This window comes from Tyto alba, unplaced genomic scaffold (genome assembly GCF_018691265.1).
Source record: "Tyto alba isolate M040663 unplaced genomic scaffold, T.alba_DEE_v4.0 Super-Scaffold_30, whole genome shotgun sequence".
Taxonomy (NCBI): domain Eukaryota; kingdom Metazoa; phylum Chordata; class Aves; order Strigiformes; family Tytonidae; genus Tyto; species Tyto alba.
The window spans coordinates 4,991,491-5,009,516 of NW_024881305.1; the positions used below are offsets into that span (position 1 = coordinate 4,991,491).

At 55.3% G+C, this 18,026-nt stretch overlaps 1 long non-coding RNA gene across 2 annotated transcripts in view; it reads right to left on the reverse strand.

Annotated features, from left to right (window-relative positions):
- LOC116965596 overlaps positions 1-17,401 on the reverse strand; it is a 32,671-nt gene extending 15,270 nt beyond the window's left edge. The window contains exon 1 of one of the 2 annotated variants that reach the window (XR_006166027.1): positions 17,202-17,401. This is a non-coding gene — a long non-coding RNA (uncharacterized LOC116965596). The remainder of the gene's footprint in view (positions 1-17,201) is intronic. The other variant, XR_006166026.1, reaches the window with a different exon arrangement.
- Positions 17,402-18,026: the final 625 nt, after the last annotated feature.

An 18,026-nucleotide genomic window follows, 5' to 3' on the forward strand; every position in this document is an offset into this window, starting at 1 on the left:
CCTGCTGCTCGGGTACTGCTGCCAGAGTGGGACGGGGGGGACAAGCCCCCACTCGTCACCCCGGGTTTGGGAAAAGTCCTGCCAGCACCGGGCAGGGGCACCCAGCACCCACCTCCGCTGCTGTCCTTCCCTATGGCCCCTCTGCCTCCCCCCTCCGTCCCCCAACCCCGCCACCCTCCCAGACCCCAAACTTCGGGGGATACATGCGGGTGCCCAGCGCTCAGCCGAGCGTAGAGGCGGGAGGAGCAGGGCTCTGCGCCTCGCATTCCACTTCTGTAATTAAAGCCGGTGCGCTGGGTGGAGGGGGAATTTCCCAAAGGGTTTTACTGGCGTCTGGACAAGGGTCAGACAATGAGAACATTTGACAGGGTGCCCAAATCCACTGTATCTTGGATACGCTCAAAGCCTCCCCCGTGCTGTTGGTCCCAGGGGCTGGTTTGCGGGAGGTGGGGGCTGCTTGGGCGGGTTGGGCGGGAGCGTGGGGACTCTCTCACCACAACCCCTCAGCCTTCGCCCCAACCAGGCTGCCCCAAAAATGCAGAAGCTTGAGCAGCACCAGCTTGATCGGAAACTGCGTCCCCACCGGGTTCCCCCAGAAAATCCTGGGTAAAGGCATCGAACGCACCTCAGAGATGCACGGTGCTTGAAGTGGTGCTTTAAAAAGTGCTTTGCTGCCTTCAGCAAGCCTCCTGCCTCGCTCCCTGGGGAGCCAGGGGCACTGGGGGCTTAGCCTGGTTTTGCCAGTCCAGGGGAGCACTGGGATGCTGCGACAACCTGGCTGGAAACCATCCCAGCTACCCAAAAGCACTTGAGTGCTTTTGGAAATCTTAATTCTCCTGCCTTTCCAGCTTGGTTTGAAGAAAGCCCTGTGCCTGACAGCTCCCACTGGCACCCAGAGAGACACGTGTGGGCATCTCCTTTGGAGCAGGCAGGCCCCTGGGGTGCCTGCATGACAGTACCCAGAGTGAAAGTACCCAAAATTACAGCACAAGAGGAAGCCTCCCTGCAGCCAAGGGCTCTTAGTGCTGCTTCGCCTTCTCCCAGGGCTCATCCCCTCCTTCCCCAGCTCCCTGCCCGTGTCTCGGGTGTGGGGAGAGCTGAGACATGCACAGAGCCTCTCCGGGGCTGCCTCCATCCCCGCTGCAAGGTGGAGAGAAATAAATACCCGACAACTGAAACGGAACGGATGGATGGACAGATGGACAGACAGATGGATAGATACTCAAGAACAGAGGCTGACCAAGCTGGGTACACCTGAAGGATTTTGTTTTCCACGGAAATCCATCCTTGTTGCACCCCAAGAAGGTGCAATCAGCCTTTCTTTTAGGGGATAATCTGCAGTGTCGTTCCCCCCCCCCGCCAGCCCCTCTCTCCCTGGCTACAGGCTGGCTCGTGCCCCAGGGCAGGGCGTGCGGGACCCAACTCTTGTTTAGTTTTTAAACATTAACTGTTAGAACTTGGGGAGCAGTTGAAGTCAGAGTTGGGCAACGATCCATTTTCAGGCTGTCTTGACAACTGGCTCCAGCACAGCAAGATTAGATCTACTAATCACATTTATAAGGCGCCCAGGATCATGAATTGGGTATTCGGAGAATATTTGTCATTGTAACAATGTCATTTCCCAGCCTTCAGCGTGCCTTACTTTGCCCTCCAAGTCATTATGGTTGGACTTTTTGGCTTTATAGAAACATCTATGTGGGGAAGAGGAGGCTCAAAAGCATTTGTTTTATTGGTGCTCTGTACAGCTAAAGGTGCACGCTGTCTGTTGCTTGTACGTCCCATGGATAGAGTAATACTGGAGTTATTTATGGATTTTAATCAGCTTTCTCATCACCTGATTTTGTATTGATAGCTGCTTTAACAAAACAGATATAACCCAAATCTTTCCAGAGTGCCATCTAAATCCCCCAACTCTTACAGGCAATAAAAAGGGAGACCAGGTAAGCTGAGCAACACCCCAGTGCATCCTCAATGATGAGCCCAGGAAAGCAATGCAGATCTGCTTCCCTGCCGCTCCCCTGCACAGGCATCTGTCTACACCGTCTACAACACCCTTACCACGACCTGCCCGGAAGATGTGTTCAATAAATCCGCGTTTGCAGCAACAGAGGTGACGGCAGCATCGCAGCCCGCGCACAGCAGCTGCCGCTCGGCTGCGGGCGCTGCAGCATTGCATTCGGGAGAGGCCGGGATGCGCTGGCAGCCACCGAAAATCCACAGGCTCAGGAAGGGCCAAGCGCTCCTTCCAAAACACAGAATACAATGTAAACCTGGTCTGCTTTGTTTTAAGGAGAGAAAAATAAATCCTTCTATGTTCTGGCTACTTTTGCGCTTTGCTTTATGCCCACGGGGACGCTCAGCCCACCCCTCTCCAGCACAGCAGCCGTTGCTCACGCAGCCCAACACCCATGAGATGTGTTTTCCCCTTCCAGCGGGTCCCAGTGCTCCAGAGCCTGGCTTTCCCTAGCTCAGGGACGTGTGTAGGAAATCTGGGGCTGGTGAGGTGCCGAGGGGGACGGGGCGTGCAGAGCTGGGCTCCGACTGCCCCGGCACAGCTCAGCCCCGCACTGGGCTCCCACAGGACTGGCTTTTCCATGGGTGCCTGAGGTTGCTTTAGGGAGCAGAAATGTTCTCACTAGAACAGGCAAGTTTGAGCCGGGAGGAATATTTTGCAAATCCAGTTTGTTTGTACCAGTCAGCTTCGGGTACAAAACCAGCTCTGAGAAGTTGCAACCTTTCCTTCCCACTTTTCCATTTGGAACAGCATGCCACTTCCAGCTCTCCTTCATTTTTAATAAAAATACGTATTTTAGGTGACTGGAAATGTAATGAAAGCTTTTTCTCTGTGTGAAACAAAATGTTCTCCAACCCTAGATGATTTTGTTTCTCAGCTTCCTGAAAAAAGTAAGAATAAATTCATTTTGGCTTGACCCCTTGGTGCTTCTGTGCTCTGCAAACCAACAAATCAGTGCTGAGCAGAGGACCTGCACCTGAACCAAGTGACCCTTGGAAGGGCTCGTCTGGTCCCAGGACCCCAAGACCATTACTTGTGTGTCTCGGGTCACAGCCCGTATGACCCTGCCGAACCCCAAACCCCTCTGCGCTGCCTCTGCTCAGCCCCACGCCGTGGAGCATTGCCGTTTCCTCTGGCTTTTTTTCAAGGTGGAGGGGTGAGAGACGTAGAGAAGGAAGGGACGAGAGATAATGACCCAGATCTGTTCCTGCAAACTAGCCATCAATTTGCCACACAGCCCATTAAGAGAGGGCAAACGCAGCTCAGGAATCCAGGTAAGTCACTCGCTAACAAGATCCTCCCGGGCCTTTTAGCACATTCCTGGTCACAGATATTTCAGCTCCCGCAGCCCCAGCTGTAATTAAGTCTGGGCTGTGAGGCAGGAGATGCTGCAGAAGCCAGGGGGGAATTTGTCTGGGTTTGCTGGAGGAGCACAAGGCTGGTGAGCAAAGGTCTCTCTAAGGAAGGGGCTGAGGCTGGGGGTGCAGCCCGAGCATCCCCTGCTGCGCAGGGGCCGGTCCCTCGCTCGCAGGAGGGTGAGGAGGGCAAGTGCTGCTCCCCTCAGATCTCCAGGAACTTGGGCTTGGTAATGCAGAGAGAAGGAAACTGGTGGGCTGAAGGGGATGGTTCAGTGACGGAGAGCAACTAGAGGGAGGGAACAAAGAGATGGAGGAATTAGAGGAGGAAGGTGAGGAAAGAGCCCCGGGAGAGTCCAAGGTGCTTTGTCCAGAGGCAGAAAGTAAAGGCAGGATAACCATCACCCCCACACCAGCGTGGCCCCTTTGACTCCCCTGAGGAACCACTGCCCTGGGCTCAGACCTGCCTCAGGGTGACTCCAGTGACTTCAGGGACATCACCCCGGGCGCAAGCTTGGGAAGAAAAGAGATCAGTCAGTCTCAGGCCTGCTGAGGCACCCTTCTGCTCCCCTCGCAGACCAGACCCCAGACCCCCTTTGCACGTGGCTGTGCTATCGCACGCACAAGCTCAGACAGCTCCTATGAAGCCGGAGACCTGGCTCCCTCCTGGGACAGGAGCAGGGACAGCCGCCAGCGCTCAGCTGGGATTCACACCACAGCTTCGCACCACGTTAGAAGGGGGTTTAACCACCCATCTCCACCGAGGCTCCTTTCCCTTGCTGGCACCGGGGGTGGGGGAGGGATTTGCTCTGGCACAAACAAGAGAAACTGCAACCTCCTTTGCAAACACTGCTGCTCCATGCTGTGATCCCTGCACTTGCCCAGCGGCTGTGCTGACCCCCCCCAGACTCCCCCTTGACTTAACCTGCGCACGCAAGGAAGGATTCCTGGCAGATATTCCCATCCAGGCTGTCCTGTCCAACCCCCATCTGGCTACAACACAGGACACTGGTGGGCTTCCCACTGGGGATTCCCCTCTGGATGCACGAGTGAGACCAGTGGGACAAGGAGAGCTGGCAGGTGAAGGCAGAGCTGTGGGCCTGGGGTGACCCTCCCCTCTAATGCTCCCCATTGCCAGCTAGAGAGGATTAGCAAGAGCTGAGGTGACTGGGATCGAAATGGGACAGGTTAATGGTCTGCCCACGTGGGACCTGCCATTGTGTGCCTGTGCAAGGCAGAAGGGTGGTTAAGCCTCACGCAGCTATTCACGCCCTCCTGGGGTTTGCTGAACCATGTCTAGGCACTGAGAACTCAAGCTTGCTCTTGCTTTGGGCTCTGCGGGGTCTCTGCCATGGTCATCCTGAGCTGGCAGTCCCGGAGGGAAGATCTCCTCAAAGCCAAGCTCGGGCAGACCCCAGCTCATGGGTTGTTTTCTGCTGTTGTCAGCAGCTTGGTGCAACAGGCAGTGTGCAAGGGCAGAGTGCCCTGTGAGTAGGAAATGTGGGGCTGAAATAAGAGACAGCACGTGGATTAGCCCCTGGAGAGGGAACGGTGGCATCCACGCCTGGGGCTTGAGGAGCATCGTGGATGCATCCTCCGTGTCAGGTCCAAGGTGATGCAGACGTGAGATATTTGTGTTTCGTCTGCTGCTGGCTCTGTTGTTCACTGTTACCAGTGATTTGTCATGTTCTGCTGACAAGTCATCGGGGACTCGTGACATAATGTGACAACTATTAGCATGAGGAGAAATTCTGGTGGAGAAAGTGTCTCTTTTCCACTTTGAAGACCTTTCCTCCATTGCTCACCCTGCCGCACAGAACACCAGGGTCCCATTGCTCCCTCCCAAGGAACAGCCACACCTGGAGGGAAGATGAACCCCATGGGGAGACCCATAAACACAGTGCAAAGGTGCCCCAAGCCCCTACCCAAGCCTGTTCTCTCTGCCTGGAACCACCCCAGCCCTGGTCCCACCCAGCCCTGTTGCTTGCTGAAGGTCTGCCACCACTCCCTGGGGACACACAGACCTGCAAAAACCAAGAGGGGACATCCCTTGGGTCCCTCCGGGCACCCCCAGCCCACTCCTTGGAGCAGGGCTGGGAGGGTCTGTCACCCTCCCCTCTCCTTGCTGTTGCTGATGCTTCCAGCAGAGAAAAATTATTCTTCTCCTTAACGGGGTATCGCAGCCCAGACACGCGAGTGCACCCAGGCTCTCACACACACACACACACACACACAGAGTCCCTGTATGCCAGTACCCAAATCATTGCACAATCCACTGGGAACCGTTTGGTCCCCCCAGAGCCAGCCCTCAGGACCCCACCGCCGGAGTCCCTTCGGTGTCAGCACCCCAGCACGTCTGAAATAACGGCAGGAATCAAATGACACTGAAATCAAGGCAATTCCAGTCTCAAAGTAATTAATTTCTTTTTCCCCCAGTGACATCACCGTTCAGGTTAATACATGCACCACTTCCCTTATCTCTTTCTTCGGGATTACCTCATCGGAGAGAACCCGGAGAGCCTCCCGCTCTGCTGTGCCGAATACCAGCACTGGTGTTGGAGCTGCAAGTTTGCAGCCAGAGGCAGGACTGCTCAAATGCAGTTCCACCAGCACACCCAGCTCTTCTGACCACACCGGCACTTCATGCTCTTTTCTTACAGGATTCGGTGATATTCAGCAAGGCACGAGCACTACCAAACCTGCTCTTCGCCCTTCAGTTCACACTCATCAAAAAGAAGAACACACTTCTGCACCAGGCAGAGTTTCTCTGCCTGCAATCAGGGGCTGGTGCACGGATTTTATACACATTATAAACAATGCAAAAGAGTTTGCACACATGCACACATAGCCAGTCCTACAAAAACACCCTCACTCCACATGTGTGGTATTTGAATAAGACAAAAAACTTATCATATATGTACACAAACACATATTCATATATAGGAACACTCATACAAGTGCACACTTCATACTGAAATCCAACAGTTAAAGAGCTCACGTGCAATTTAGCTGGTAAGTACATTAACATGTGTTGCATGTAATTGTGTGTCAACACAAGTCATGTGAATACACATGAATATATATACACACGTCTTCACAAACATTCATATAGTGACAAATTTTGACCAGTTGGTGATTATTCTCACCTAAAACAAGGAGATATTTTTTTTTTCAGCTAATCACATGTATATCCACAAGAATATAACTACTGCGAGCAAATGCCACACATTAGCTACAACACTGTGAACAGATGCAAATCTATATATTCACATACACATACACAAACACATTTTCAACATACACGATAAACAGATAAAGGACTTGAGTGGCTTTGGGATGCTCACACACAGGCAATGCCCGCAGAGTTCCAGTCCCGGGGGGAGCTGTGCAGGTAATGCACGCACACGGGAGCTGCTGGATGCAGGTGTTGGGGGGGGGGGGAGGTTGCATGTGCTCATTACAAATGCCCATCGTACGCTGAGCGTGCAGCCTCTGCACCCGCTGCTAGCCACTGCCTCCCTCTCTCACACACACAACTCCTCCAGGCAAGACTTCAAACAAAGAAAGAAAGAGAAAAATGCTGTCTTACTTTTTTTCCTCCTTTTTTTTTTTTTTTTTTTTTTTTTTTTTCCTCCTCCTCTCTCCTCCCCGCCGCCTCAATCGCGGGACGTCAGCGGGACTGCAATTCTTTGGTGGAGATTATGAAAAGCAACTTAACAAACCGCCGAGCGCTGCACACAGCCGTGCGGAGGGGAAGAAGAGCTTTGCCAGCCGAGAAGAGAAGGAACAAAAGCCCAGCAATGCCAGAGCGGTGCTGAATAGGTGTCTTCCTAATTGTAAGGGGATTGTGTGGCTGTGTGTGGTTGCAGGGCGGGAGGAGGCGGGTGGAAGGGGCGATGGGAAGAGGCCTCCCTCCCACGCCGGCTGGGGACGGCCGCCCGCAACCCCAATCTGAGGTTAGTGCATAAATTATCTCCCGTCTCTCGCGCTTTCCCCATTGGGTCGCGGAGCCGCGCGCACGGCTGCATCCCCGCTCCACCGCCAGCTTCCCATTCCCCGCACGGCCCACCGCGGATGCCCGGTACCCACGGGACACGGCCCCCCGTGTGCCCCCCGCCCGGGGCAGGGATGCTGCCTCTCCCCATCTCGCCTCTCTCCCGCTTTCTCCTTTCTGCTTTGTCTTCGGCCCCGTCTCCCAGCCAGGCAGACACAAAAGAGCGTCTGACCTGGGAGGAGAAATACCCATTTCCAGAAAAAAAAAAAAAAAAAAAAAAAAACCAGCACCCGAGTGCTCCGGTGTGCTCTTTCAGCAGGCAGGGAAATTAAAAATAGCTGGTATAGCTCGAAATCAGAGGCAGCATTCCTTCCCTAATGAGCGTAATTAGCAGAGTGAGGATGGAAGCGTGTTTCCCTGGCTGTCCCCTGCATCTTTCCATATCTCCAAGCACCAGCCTGCCTGTGCTTTTCCACAGGCGTTTGGGAAGCGGCGTTTTTCCACTTCCGAGCTGCCGGGGCAGGAGCTGTGCTTGGATGCAGCTATCAACATGCACTTCAGTCTCCTTAAGCTCTCCCTCCACCTCCGTCTCAAAATAGAGGGGTTCAGACAGGATTAAATCCCCAAGCCCACCTTCCGAGTCCTCTGAGGTTTGCAGAAGCAAAGACAAGTCAGATTTGGGACATTTTTTTTTTCCCCCCCCCCCTGCTCGTTGCTATCCACACACTTCAGCTCTCATAAATCCCGAGCTGTCCGTGTAACAACGGGTGATTCAGTGGGGATTTAGCCGGGCTTCAGACCCGTGGAGCAAACCAGATCCTCCTCCTGCAGCAGTGCCCGACGAAACATGAGCACAGCATTACCTCACCCCATGCCAGGTCCCCTCTTGCCGGGACGTGGGGCATTGGGCAGCTCTGCCCTGGGGAGCCGGGAGGTCCTTTGCAGGGGGCAAGGACACTCCCTGCTCTTTGCCCTGTGGGTAACACCCTCAGTGACCCCATAAATCCAAATTCTGCCTGGGATTAGTCTAATCACTGATTTTGGCTGCATTGGTCTAGGTGAGGGCAGCAAACACTCGCGATGGGGTGAGGGTGCAGCAGGGTCCACCCCACGCATCCGTACCCCGAACAGGGAAGAAGCAGCAGATGAAGCCCCACGGGAGGGCAGCGCGCTGGGAGACGTATCGGGCAGCTCATTAACTGATGGGCCTAATGACCTGCTGGGCTGCGTTGTCTGCACAAGCTGGAGGAGATGCAGGAGCACCCGAACAGGGCGAGAGGTTGGCTCTGGGCACGGGGCTGCCCGAGCAGGCGGTCCAGCCGGGCTGCAGCAGGCCAGGAGCAGCCAGGGAGGGCTGTGCCGTCTCTCAGCATCTGCTCTGCTCTGACATTGTGCTCATTTGGGCTTTTTTTTAATTGTCTTGATGTCCCTCGTTTGCATAATCCCCATAATGCAGCGCAGCAGGACTTTTGCTCTGAGCTAATAAATAGATGACAAAAATAAACGTGTCGTGTAAGATTTGCTTCCATTTCTTTCCTTTGTGAGTGAGCTATCACCAAGAAATAGTGCTTGCGGGGTTGATCTCACAGGAACTCTCAGCCTGGCCTGCCACAAGCAGCGACGTTTGCTTTGCCTGTGGTACTCAACTTTGCCAGATGTTAGGCTGGAGCCATGAGCTGGGAGCAGGAGGGAAAGGTGGCTGCAAAATGTGAGGATGTGCTCCTCACTGCCTGGGGCCTGTCCCCCATCAGCCCTCCAAAGCTCTTCCCCAAAAGTCATCCCAAAAGTGGGCTGGTGAAGTGCCAGCAGAAGGACAGCAGAGCACAAAAAGGTTCATCATTGTGTTTGTAGCGCGTTTGCATCCAGTAACAGACAAGCAGGTATCCAGTGTGTCTTATTTTTAGATGTATTTTCTTAAAAATTACAGGGCATCACAGTTCCCTCTCCTCCCTAACAGCGCAGCCAGCTCTCTGCTTACAGTGGAGTTGCACTACTTATGAAATTAGTTCCCTTATCAGCGAAAAAGAGTAATTGCTCTGCCATGTGTATCCAAGAGGACTCATGAGGCTGGAAAGGTGCCACGTGTTTGCTATGGGATGATTTCCCCCTTGGTTTTACAAGAACTTATTTATCACCTCAGAGAACTTGGCCGGATGGTGCACAGGGCATTGATGGGACCTCCAGAGATCCCACCCCAAAACATCCCGAACAGGCTCAAAGTTTTAAAACAGAGGCTGCAATTTTCACTGGGGCTCTGCATCCCTGGAAATCTTCGCTCCAGGACTGAGGGTTTTCCTAGGCTGGAGCTCAGCTGGAAGTGAGGGAGCCGCTGGGCATCACCCCCGCATCGGGCCAGACCAGAGGATCCCTTCTGAACGTCAGGTCTGTGAAGCAATGGGGTTTGGATCTGATGGAAGATAGCAATGAGACCCGTTAGGTTTCTGAAGATGTAGTAGAGATGGTTACTTTGCAGAGGGTGCTGGCAGCTCTGGAGATCGTATCTCGTGCATTACAGCAGTTGGTGTTTTTTTTTTTCTTCCTGCAGCCTTGTGATTCTGGAGGATTCTCAGCTCTTATATAAAAATGCTTTAGCATTTCCTACTGTGTTGTTTGTTGAGAAAAGCTTGAAAATATGAATCCTAAAGGGTAAAAGCTAGAAGGGAAATAAAGACCTGATAATATATGAGCTTTCTTTTTTTTTCTTTTAAAACCCTGGCCAATTTTAAATCATTTTTATGACTATACATAACTGCCTTCTGGCATGCGAATGCTTGATCCTGGTGTTACTGTAAAGATGGATTCACAACTGCTGGCCATTGGAGGAAAAAACACAGCCTGTAGTTTCCAAAATGCACAGACCAGGCTGTGAAAAGAGCTCATCAACCTCACAGAGCTGCACTTAATTGACATTTAACAGGTCCTGGGATGAGGCTTTCGGCTCACGCACAGGGTTTCCCAGCGGGGCCGCTCTGCCGAGGTCTCGCCCCGCGTTGGAGGTGGGATGTGTTTGCCACAAACCGGGCAGGCAGCCGGGATGCTCAGGGCTGCTGGGCTGCCTCATCCCTGGCAGCGGCCCTGAGGAGGAGACACACGTGCAGATCAGGGGGGAAGCAAAGGCAGGGGGTGAAGAACGAGAGACAGGGAACAAAAGAAGAGGAGGATGGAGAGGTGAGCTGTGGCGTAAGGCTGGGTCATGGCTCTGGCCGTGGTGAGCCCCAGCCGGAGAGCTTTCCACCGCGGGCAGCCAAGATCTGCAACAAGTCCTCTCCCAGCTCATTCCAGCAGTGAGATCTTCACCCCTGATGCTCTGGACCAGACTCAGCTGCCTGCCAGGCTGAACACCAGACCCATGGGGTGGGGTGAGACAGTGGGGTGCTGAGACAAGGGAAGGCAGAGAGCCGTAAGGATGGAAAGAAGAAAAAAACAGCAAGAGAGGTGGAAATTAGATGAGATACAGGAGCGAGGGATGGAGAACCACAGAGCATCCCTTCAGGATGCAGTGAATAATTTTCCCCTTCCCCAAAGCACCGCGGCGAGGGGATGGGATCATCCGTCTTCATTACATCACCAGAATAGGCTCTGTCAGGCTACACTGTAAAACTAATCAATATTCCCTGTGGCCTGGCTGGCCACAGCGCCCGCCACGCTGGCAAGCAGCCGCGCAGCCAGGGCGGGCACGGGGCACGCTGGTACACAGGGCTGGCACACCCGGGCACTGGTCCCCAGGCAGCACGGGTCCCTGCGGTACTGGGGACGGGCAGAGATGCCCAGTTATTGCCACACACTGTCTACGTATGCTTGATGATTTTTTAAACAAGTTCACACTCTTTCTTATCTGGCTACCCAGGTATTTAATTTTCCCCTTGCCATAATATCCTGACACCTGGGTGCTTATTTTCTGTAGACAACCAAACAAACCTCCTGCAACAAAACACCACAGATGTGCATCTATTCAGGGAGCAAAAATCACCACGGAAAGCCTTAGTTACCCAGTTGCAAACACACAGCCCCACTTAGATTGCAAACATAACTCACAGGCAGTGTCCCAGAGCCCATGCACAGAGCAAGGCACTTCCCTCTGCAGGGACGTTCCTCTGGAGCCAAGAGAAGCAAAGGGGTGTGCTATGGACACAGTTTGGACCAGCTTGGCCAAAGTGCTCTGTAGCCAGCACCCACCCTCATGCCCAACGCACCCAGTCCTCTCCCCCAGCCCTCCTGGGTGTTGCTTTTCCCAGGTGCAAACTCCCAGCAGTCCCAGGGAAGCACTGGAAATGCTCCTTGTCTCATCGCTGCCTGGCCCTGCTCAGCCAGTACAGGGGCAGGGAATTAATAAACCTAGGAAATAAAGGTCAAGATTCAATCATCGGGTGCTGCTGAGAGCAGAGCAAAGATGCTAACGCTTTCAATCGTCCACGGTTAAAAAATTACAGAGGGGTGTAGAGGATATGCCTGCACGAGCAGGGCTGTTGGAGAGCGTGGTGGGATGTGGTGCAGAGGGGTTAACCCGATGGGTGCTGCCTGGAGCAGCTCCAGGGATCAGCCCTTCCCTGGGGAGCACCCGGCTGCACTTAGAGCCAGAGCTCGGCGGCATTCCCACTGCTTGACTGCTCCTGAGGAACACCAGTGGGAAGACAGAGCCCTGGGATGAGAGACCCTCAGGGCAGACCAGACCCTGACCACCACTTGGGTCTTTGGATTTAACCGGGGGATGCTGCAAGCAAACTGCATTGGGGGTCCCCCCTTGGAGGTGATTTCCCAGCAGCAGGCAGCCTGCACCAATTCATACTGGGTTTATACCTGGCACGGCCCAGCCCCTGCCCACCCTACGGACTGTCCCCAGGGCAGAAGCAGGGGCCCAGCGAGCTCCCTGCTCTGCACCGGGGAGTTTCGCCCCAGCTGTTTTCAAGGCAGCTTTCAAAGCAGTCGCTCCCGGCCCGTGCTCAGGCTCCTACTACAAGCAAAAGTCTCGCCCAAGACAAGACCCATCCATCTTACTCTCAGCCCGACCGTGCGGCTAAAAATAAGCCAATAAAGTAGCAATCACCTTGGAGCAGCAGCAGTTCTATTAAAGCGGAGCGAGCTGTGGCACCTGAGCCCCAGCTCCACGGCACACATGAGCCAGAACCCCGGGAGCCTCCTCCTGCCCCACAGCCCCAGCAGCTCCCAGTGCTGCCCCACAGCCCCACGCTCCTGCCAGCCCCCGGCTCTGCCTTGCTGGGCTTCTCCAGAGATGCTCCTCACTGCCCCGCACAGCTCTGCGCCTCTGGCACCGATCCTGCCTGCCAGGAGGAGGAGAGGAGAGGGGCTTATTGCAGAAGCAATTGCTTTGCACCTCTCCGCTGTCCCAGCGACTCTCGGGGCCCAAATTGCTCATCGGGACTCCTCCACCCGCCGCCTGCCCTGGCTGCAGGGAACCCACGTTCATTGGGGTTGCTCATGTGCCTCTTCCCCTGCAGATGTTGGCCGAGGGGCAGATCCATCCTGATCTGATGTGCTGGATGTTTGCATCAGTTTCCACTGCAAACGCTCATTTGTCATGTAGATCTCCTGGCATTTTTTTAAAGGGTAGATTAATTTAGGGGAGCTCTCAGATCCAATTTCCTCTGGCAATGGCTCTATTAGGCTGTGCACAGCAGAGATACAGGCTCCCATCCTCCTGCTGCTACTGATGGAATTTGATTCCGCACTGCCAAATCTGCAGGGCTGCAAACACATTCTCACTCTTGATTAATGTGAGTAATTTCTGCTTGAAAGAAGGTTGAAATGAGCAGCCAAGGGGAAGCGAACGGTGAGGGTTCCCCCCCACTACCCCTCCTCCTCCCCCATTCCTCACTGCTGTTTGCATTTTACCAGCTCTGGCATGGGCTAACAGATAAACAGAATCGCTGGCCCCGTTTCAAGAGCAGCAGAAGGTGCGGGAGGCGGGGGGCACCTCGGCACAGGCGGGATGCTGCTCTGCTATGGCTCGTGTAATGCAAGGGGCGAGGGATGGGCGAGGGATTGCCCCCCCACCCCCAGAGCTGGGGCAGGGAAGGGACCCCGGGCTGGGGGACAGCTCTGCCCTGACCCCGTTCACCCACGCTGCGTGGCAGGGGGTGGCACGGGGAGGGGGGGGGAACACATGGGGTGCACACAGGAGGCACGGGGAGGCTGGTTGTGAGGGGCAGGTGGGTGGAAATGTGAGGGGACGGGGTCCCACCTGGGGGGCAGGTGGGTCTGTACATGGGGGAGAGTGGTCCCCCATGCCTGGCTGCAGGGGGGGGGGCAGGGGTGCCCTGCCTTTCCCCACGCAGACGCTCCAGGGCACAGTGGTCCTGCCCCCAGCCTGGGTTTGGTCGGTCCCTGCTTTGCGAAGCGACGCTGTCAGCAGGGCCACACTGAGGCCAAGATGCTGAACATCTCCCCAACCCTGGCTCTCCATCCTGCCCCAGCCACGGGTCCCCGTGGGTCCCCCCTGCTCCCACGCAGCCAGTCGCTGCAGGGTCTCCCTGCTTCCCTGCACAGCGTTCACACCGTCTGCTTTCAATTCCTTCAGGCACATCACCTGGGGCTGGCCTGGGGACCTGAGATGCCTGCACAGATCTCTGAACGGTTTTGGAGAGGGAGAGCCAGTTCCTGACGCCAACACAGTGAGTACCCCCTGCCTCAGCATCCCTGCAGCACCCAGAACACAAAAAACCTGCCCCACAGTCAGGGTCTTTGTAGGACACCACAGTAGCACCATTAATAATGGGAGTTTTTCCCCAGCGAAACCCCGTCCCCTACATCCTCTCCCTCAGGAGCAGCGATGGCTTTGCATCTCCTTTTCAATTTATTTTTATAAGGAAGGAGGGAGAGAGAGTCACATCCTAATCTGGCAAAATGTCAGGGAGTGATTCAGAGAAGAGGCGAGCAGCAGAAAGAGGCAGCCCACACAGGAGAGTTGTTTCTGATTTCCAAATGTCAGCATGTCCTTTAATTAAATGCTGATTAACAGGGGACGTGCTCCCTTGCGCTGGAACCGGGGCTGTTGCTGGTAACATCGCGCTCCGCAGAGAGCCCGGGCGCTGCCGCCGGCCTGCTCGCACCCACGGGGTGAGCTGCCCTCCACGCCGGCGAGGTTGGACATCCCCCAAACCTGGCCCTGCCTGAGCAAAGCAGCCTTGCCCCAGGGCTTGCACCACACCGAGGGCACCAAAAGGTGCTGGTTCTGCTGCTGCACGGCTCAGCAAGCCTCTTGCGCCCAGATCCCCACTGTCATGTCTAGTCTCTGAGCTGGGATTGTGCCTGTGATATTTTTTTTTTTTTTTTTGTCTCCAAGTGGAAGTTGCATTGGATGTAGTTTAGTGAAACTGGATGCAAACACTGATGTGGATGCTCTTACTTTAGTCCGAGCAGCTCTTTTCTTCTTCAGCTTCTGTCTGTTCTCTGTACACTAAAGCTAGGCTGCAAAACTGTTATTGCATTTGGGACCTCTGAAAACAACTTATGTACCTAATAATGTCTCTAAGCATGATGAGTTACAATGCTTCCCTTTGTCTTCTCAAGCATGCCTTGTCTTGGAAGTCAGGGGGAGGGTTATCCTTGAGGCTAGGAGGGCTGGGCTGTGCTCTGAACTCTGCCCTGGGGTAGTGGCAAACCCTCGCCGACCCTGGCAGTGGCGAGCAGCACCGTGCCGAGATAACCGGACTGGAAGGTGGCCAGCTGCTTCGGTCCCGGCTGCCACCCAGCCACCTCCAGCTGCTGCTGTCCCCGAGGGCCGGGGCCGATTCTCTCCGGTGGCACGTGGGATGGAGCTGGTAAGCCCGGGCAGCACCGTGCCTCGCTGCGTGCTCCCACAGCCAGTCCTGGCCTGGGGAGCTTTGCATGGGACCTTGCTACGCGCAGCCCCTCCTGGGGAGCTCCACTACGTGCCCTGGGACGGATGGTTGCCCAAGCCCCGCTCTGCTCTGGCCTTCGAGATGTTTCAGGATGGCCCAACCGCAGGTTTTTTCTGGGTGTTATAGGGTTGGGGCAGCCCCACTCCAGGAGCAGCCTATTTATTGAGACTAGAGAGGTAGGTTCTGCTCAGCACCGCGTACATCTGGCTGTCCGGAAAAGCGTACAAAACTCACTAGACTGCACAGAAACTTCTCCCTTTTGCAGCCTCCCGCAAAGACCCATGTCACACTGAGTGCGTGGAGCCACTTGCACAAGCAAAGCCTGCCAAGGAGGTTACAGGGCTGAAGTCATATGCCAGACAAGGCTAAATCTGAAGAAATATCATTAAAATCACACTTTTCAGTGCCAGAGCTGAGAGAAAAAGCTTTTCACTCTTACCCTCCTATCTCCACAGCCACAACTGCTCTGTGTATCCCTCCCAGAACTTACAGAAAGTCTTTCCTCCCTTTTTGTGTTGCCTTCCAGCAGCCAGTGGGCCAGAGGTGTGGGCTTGTGTGGCCAGTGGCTCTGGGTGCCCCGTTTCCCCATGGCCCATGCAATGTGCAGCTCGCAGCAACAAGTGTTTGCTCTCCAGACTCCCACGGCGATGCTGCCTATTCCCAAGCGCCACCTCATGGCATCATCTCCAGAAAGGGTTTGCTAGACAGTATTTATACCAGCACAGCCACAGGAACCAGCTCCGGCACCAGGGAATGTGGAAAAGGAAAATAGGGCCACTGGCTGGGAGCAGCTCTGGTCTCAGCACCCTGCCCCGGGGGTGGGGCAGACCAACGCTGAGCTCAGTGAACACACACACCGGCTACTCTCTTCTTCTCAAGACCACAAAAAGTTCTTCCAAGCTACCCAGGAGGCAGGCAGATCCTGCTAGCCCTGGTTGGGGGATCCCCACAATTCCCCCCTCTTTAATTCTCCTTGACATGCCTGAGAAAACAGCTCTGTGTTTATAAACGTGAGACTGAATTACACATAAATCCTGGGGGCAGCAAGCCCTGAACACCTCCCACACAGCGAGGGGAGAGAAGCCACTTTCTTCCACCGCCAGACAAGGGATTTTGCCGTCCCAGTGTTATCTCCACCTCCCTCTGCCTCCCCAGAGAGGTGTCACCCAGACATTTGCTGGGGAACCTTCAGCTGCAAGAGCCAAGCAGCAGGTCGGATGCCCCCCCAGCCAAAAGGAGAGGGTGTCCCCCAACACAGCAAACAGCCCTGGCTCGCACGACCAGCAAAGAGGCATCCTTCAGCCAGCCTTCTCTTCCACCCCTCTCCCCAAACCAGTGCCTGTTCAGGGCAGGGGTCTTAGGGGAGATGAACGCCGTGCTGGCTCAGGGTCCTCTGTGAGTGTAAAGCCCCGGGAGGGAGGAGGCTCACTCTGCCGACGTCCCTGCTCCACTGCCTCCCCCCCGCTCCCCTTCCCTCCCCTCCCTGGGAGCCCCAACACTTGCTGAGGAGCGAGGCACCCAGTTTGGGCGAGCCCCTGGTCGCATCCCGAGCGGCCGCGTGCTGAGCAGGGCAGCGCCTGGCTCCCCAGGGACGGCTCTTACCAGCCGGGATCCCTGCTCAGCGTCTGGCACGAGCCAACCTGCCCGTGCCCAGGTCCAGAGCCCATCAGCCCCGTGGGTACCACCCTGCTCTCCCCAGGTCTCGCTCAGCCTCCGCTCCCGACTTCGGCACCCGCAAGGACACTAAGGCACTCAGCATTAAGGCACCCAGATGGAGAGACTGCAGCAAAGTGTTTTGTGCTGGGAGGGATGGGGAGAGGACGCAGGGGGAGGGGAGGTGGTGGTGGGAAGGGGGGGGGGGATGAATCATTTCGAGGGAGCCAGATTTCCATATTCCCCCTGCTGGAAAATTAAAGTCTGCTCTGAGTTTGCATCCCAAATGTGATTGCTTTCGGATCCCTGCCTTGGAAGGCACGTACCTCTCTCAGCAGCCGGCCCTGCCGGGATCAGTGTCCATGCTGTCTACCTGTCAGCAGGCTCTTCCTTCTGTTCACGCTGAGCATCATATTTTCTTTGAACACCGAGGTAGTTAAAAGCTGCAACTTAAGGACTCGAGGGGGGGTGGAGGTGGACGGACTCACTGAGCATGAAAAGCAGCTATTGGCTCTGCCTCTCCGGCTGCTCTGCCACTGGGTTGGGCTGAACTCGTGTCATCCTTCCCCTCGGTTCCCCTTATTTCCCCGTCACTGTCCTTCCCCGCTCGGTGCCGGGAAGGCGGCGAGTTATTGCAGGATTATGACCCCCCCCCCCCCCGCGGCAGCGCACATCGCACCTGCCCCCCCGCGGGGCCGCTCGGGCAGATGCGAACGCTGCCCGAGACACCCCGCTCCCTCCCCGGGCCACGCGGCATATGGTGCGCGATTTTTAATTTCCTCGGGCCGGCGGTTCGTATGGCGACTGGCAGGTTTCTCATCGCGCTTTAGCAGGCCTTTGATTAACCCCCGGTAGATCCTTACGTGCCAACTGTCCGTATGGGCTGAACAAAGCACTTCCCCGATTCCACCGCTCCCTACTTCCTTCTCATTAACGGGGAGCTCTTCGTTTGAGCCCCAGCCAGGACAGCGAGATCATCATCCTGCCTTTAAAGCTGCCTCTCCCCACGTTATGGCAGGTGAGATCTGTTGCTGGGAAGAAGAGCCCGGCTATAATCCTTTTTCAAACCCTGCCTACCTGTTACATGTCAGCCCTGTGCAGGATCGATCTTGCCAAGTGAAATAGCTGAATGTTTAAATCAGTGGTAACAA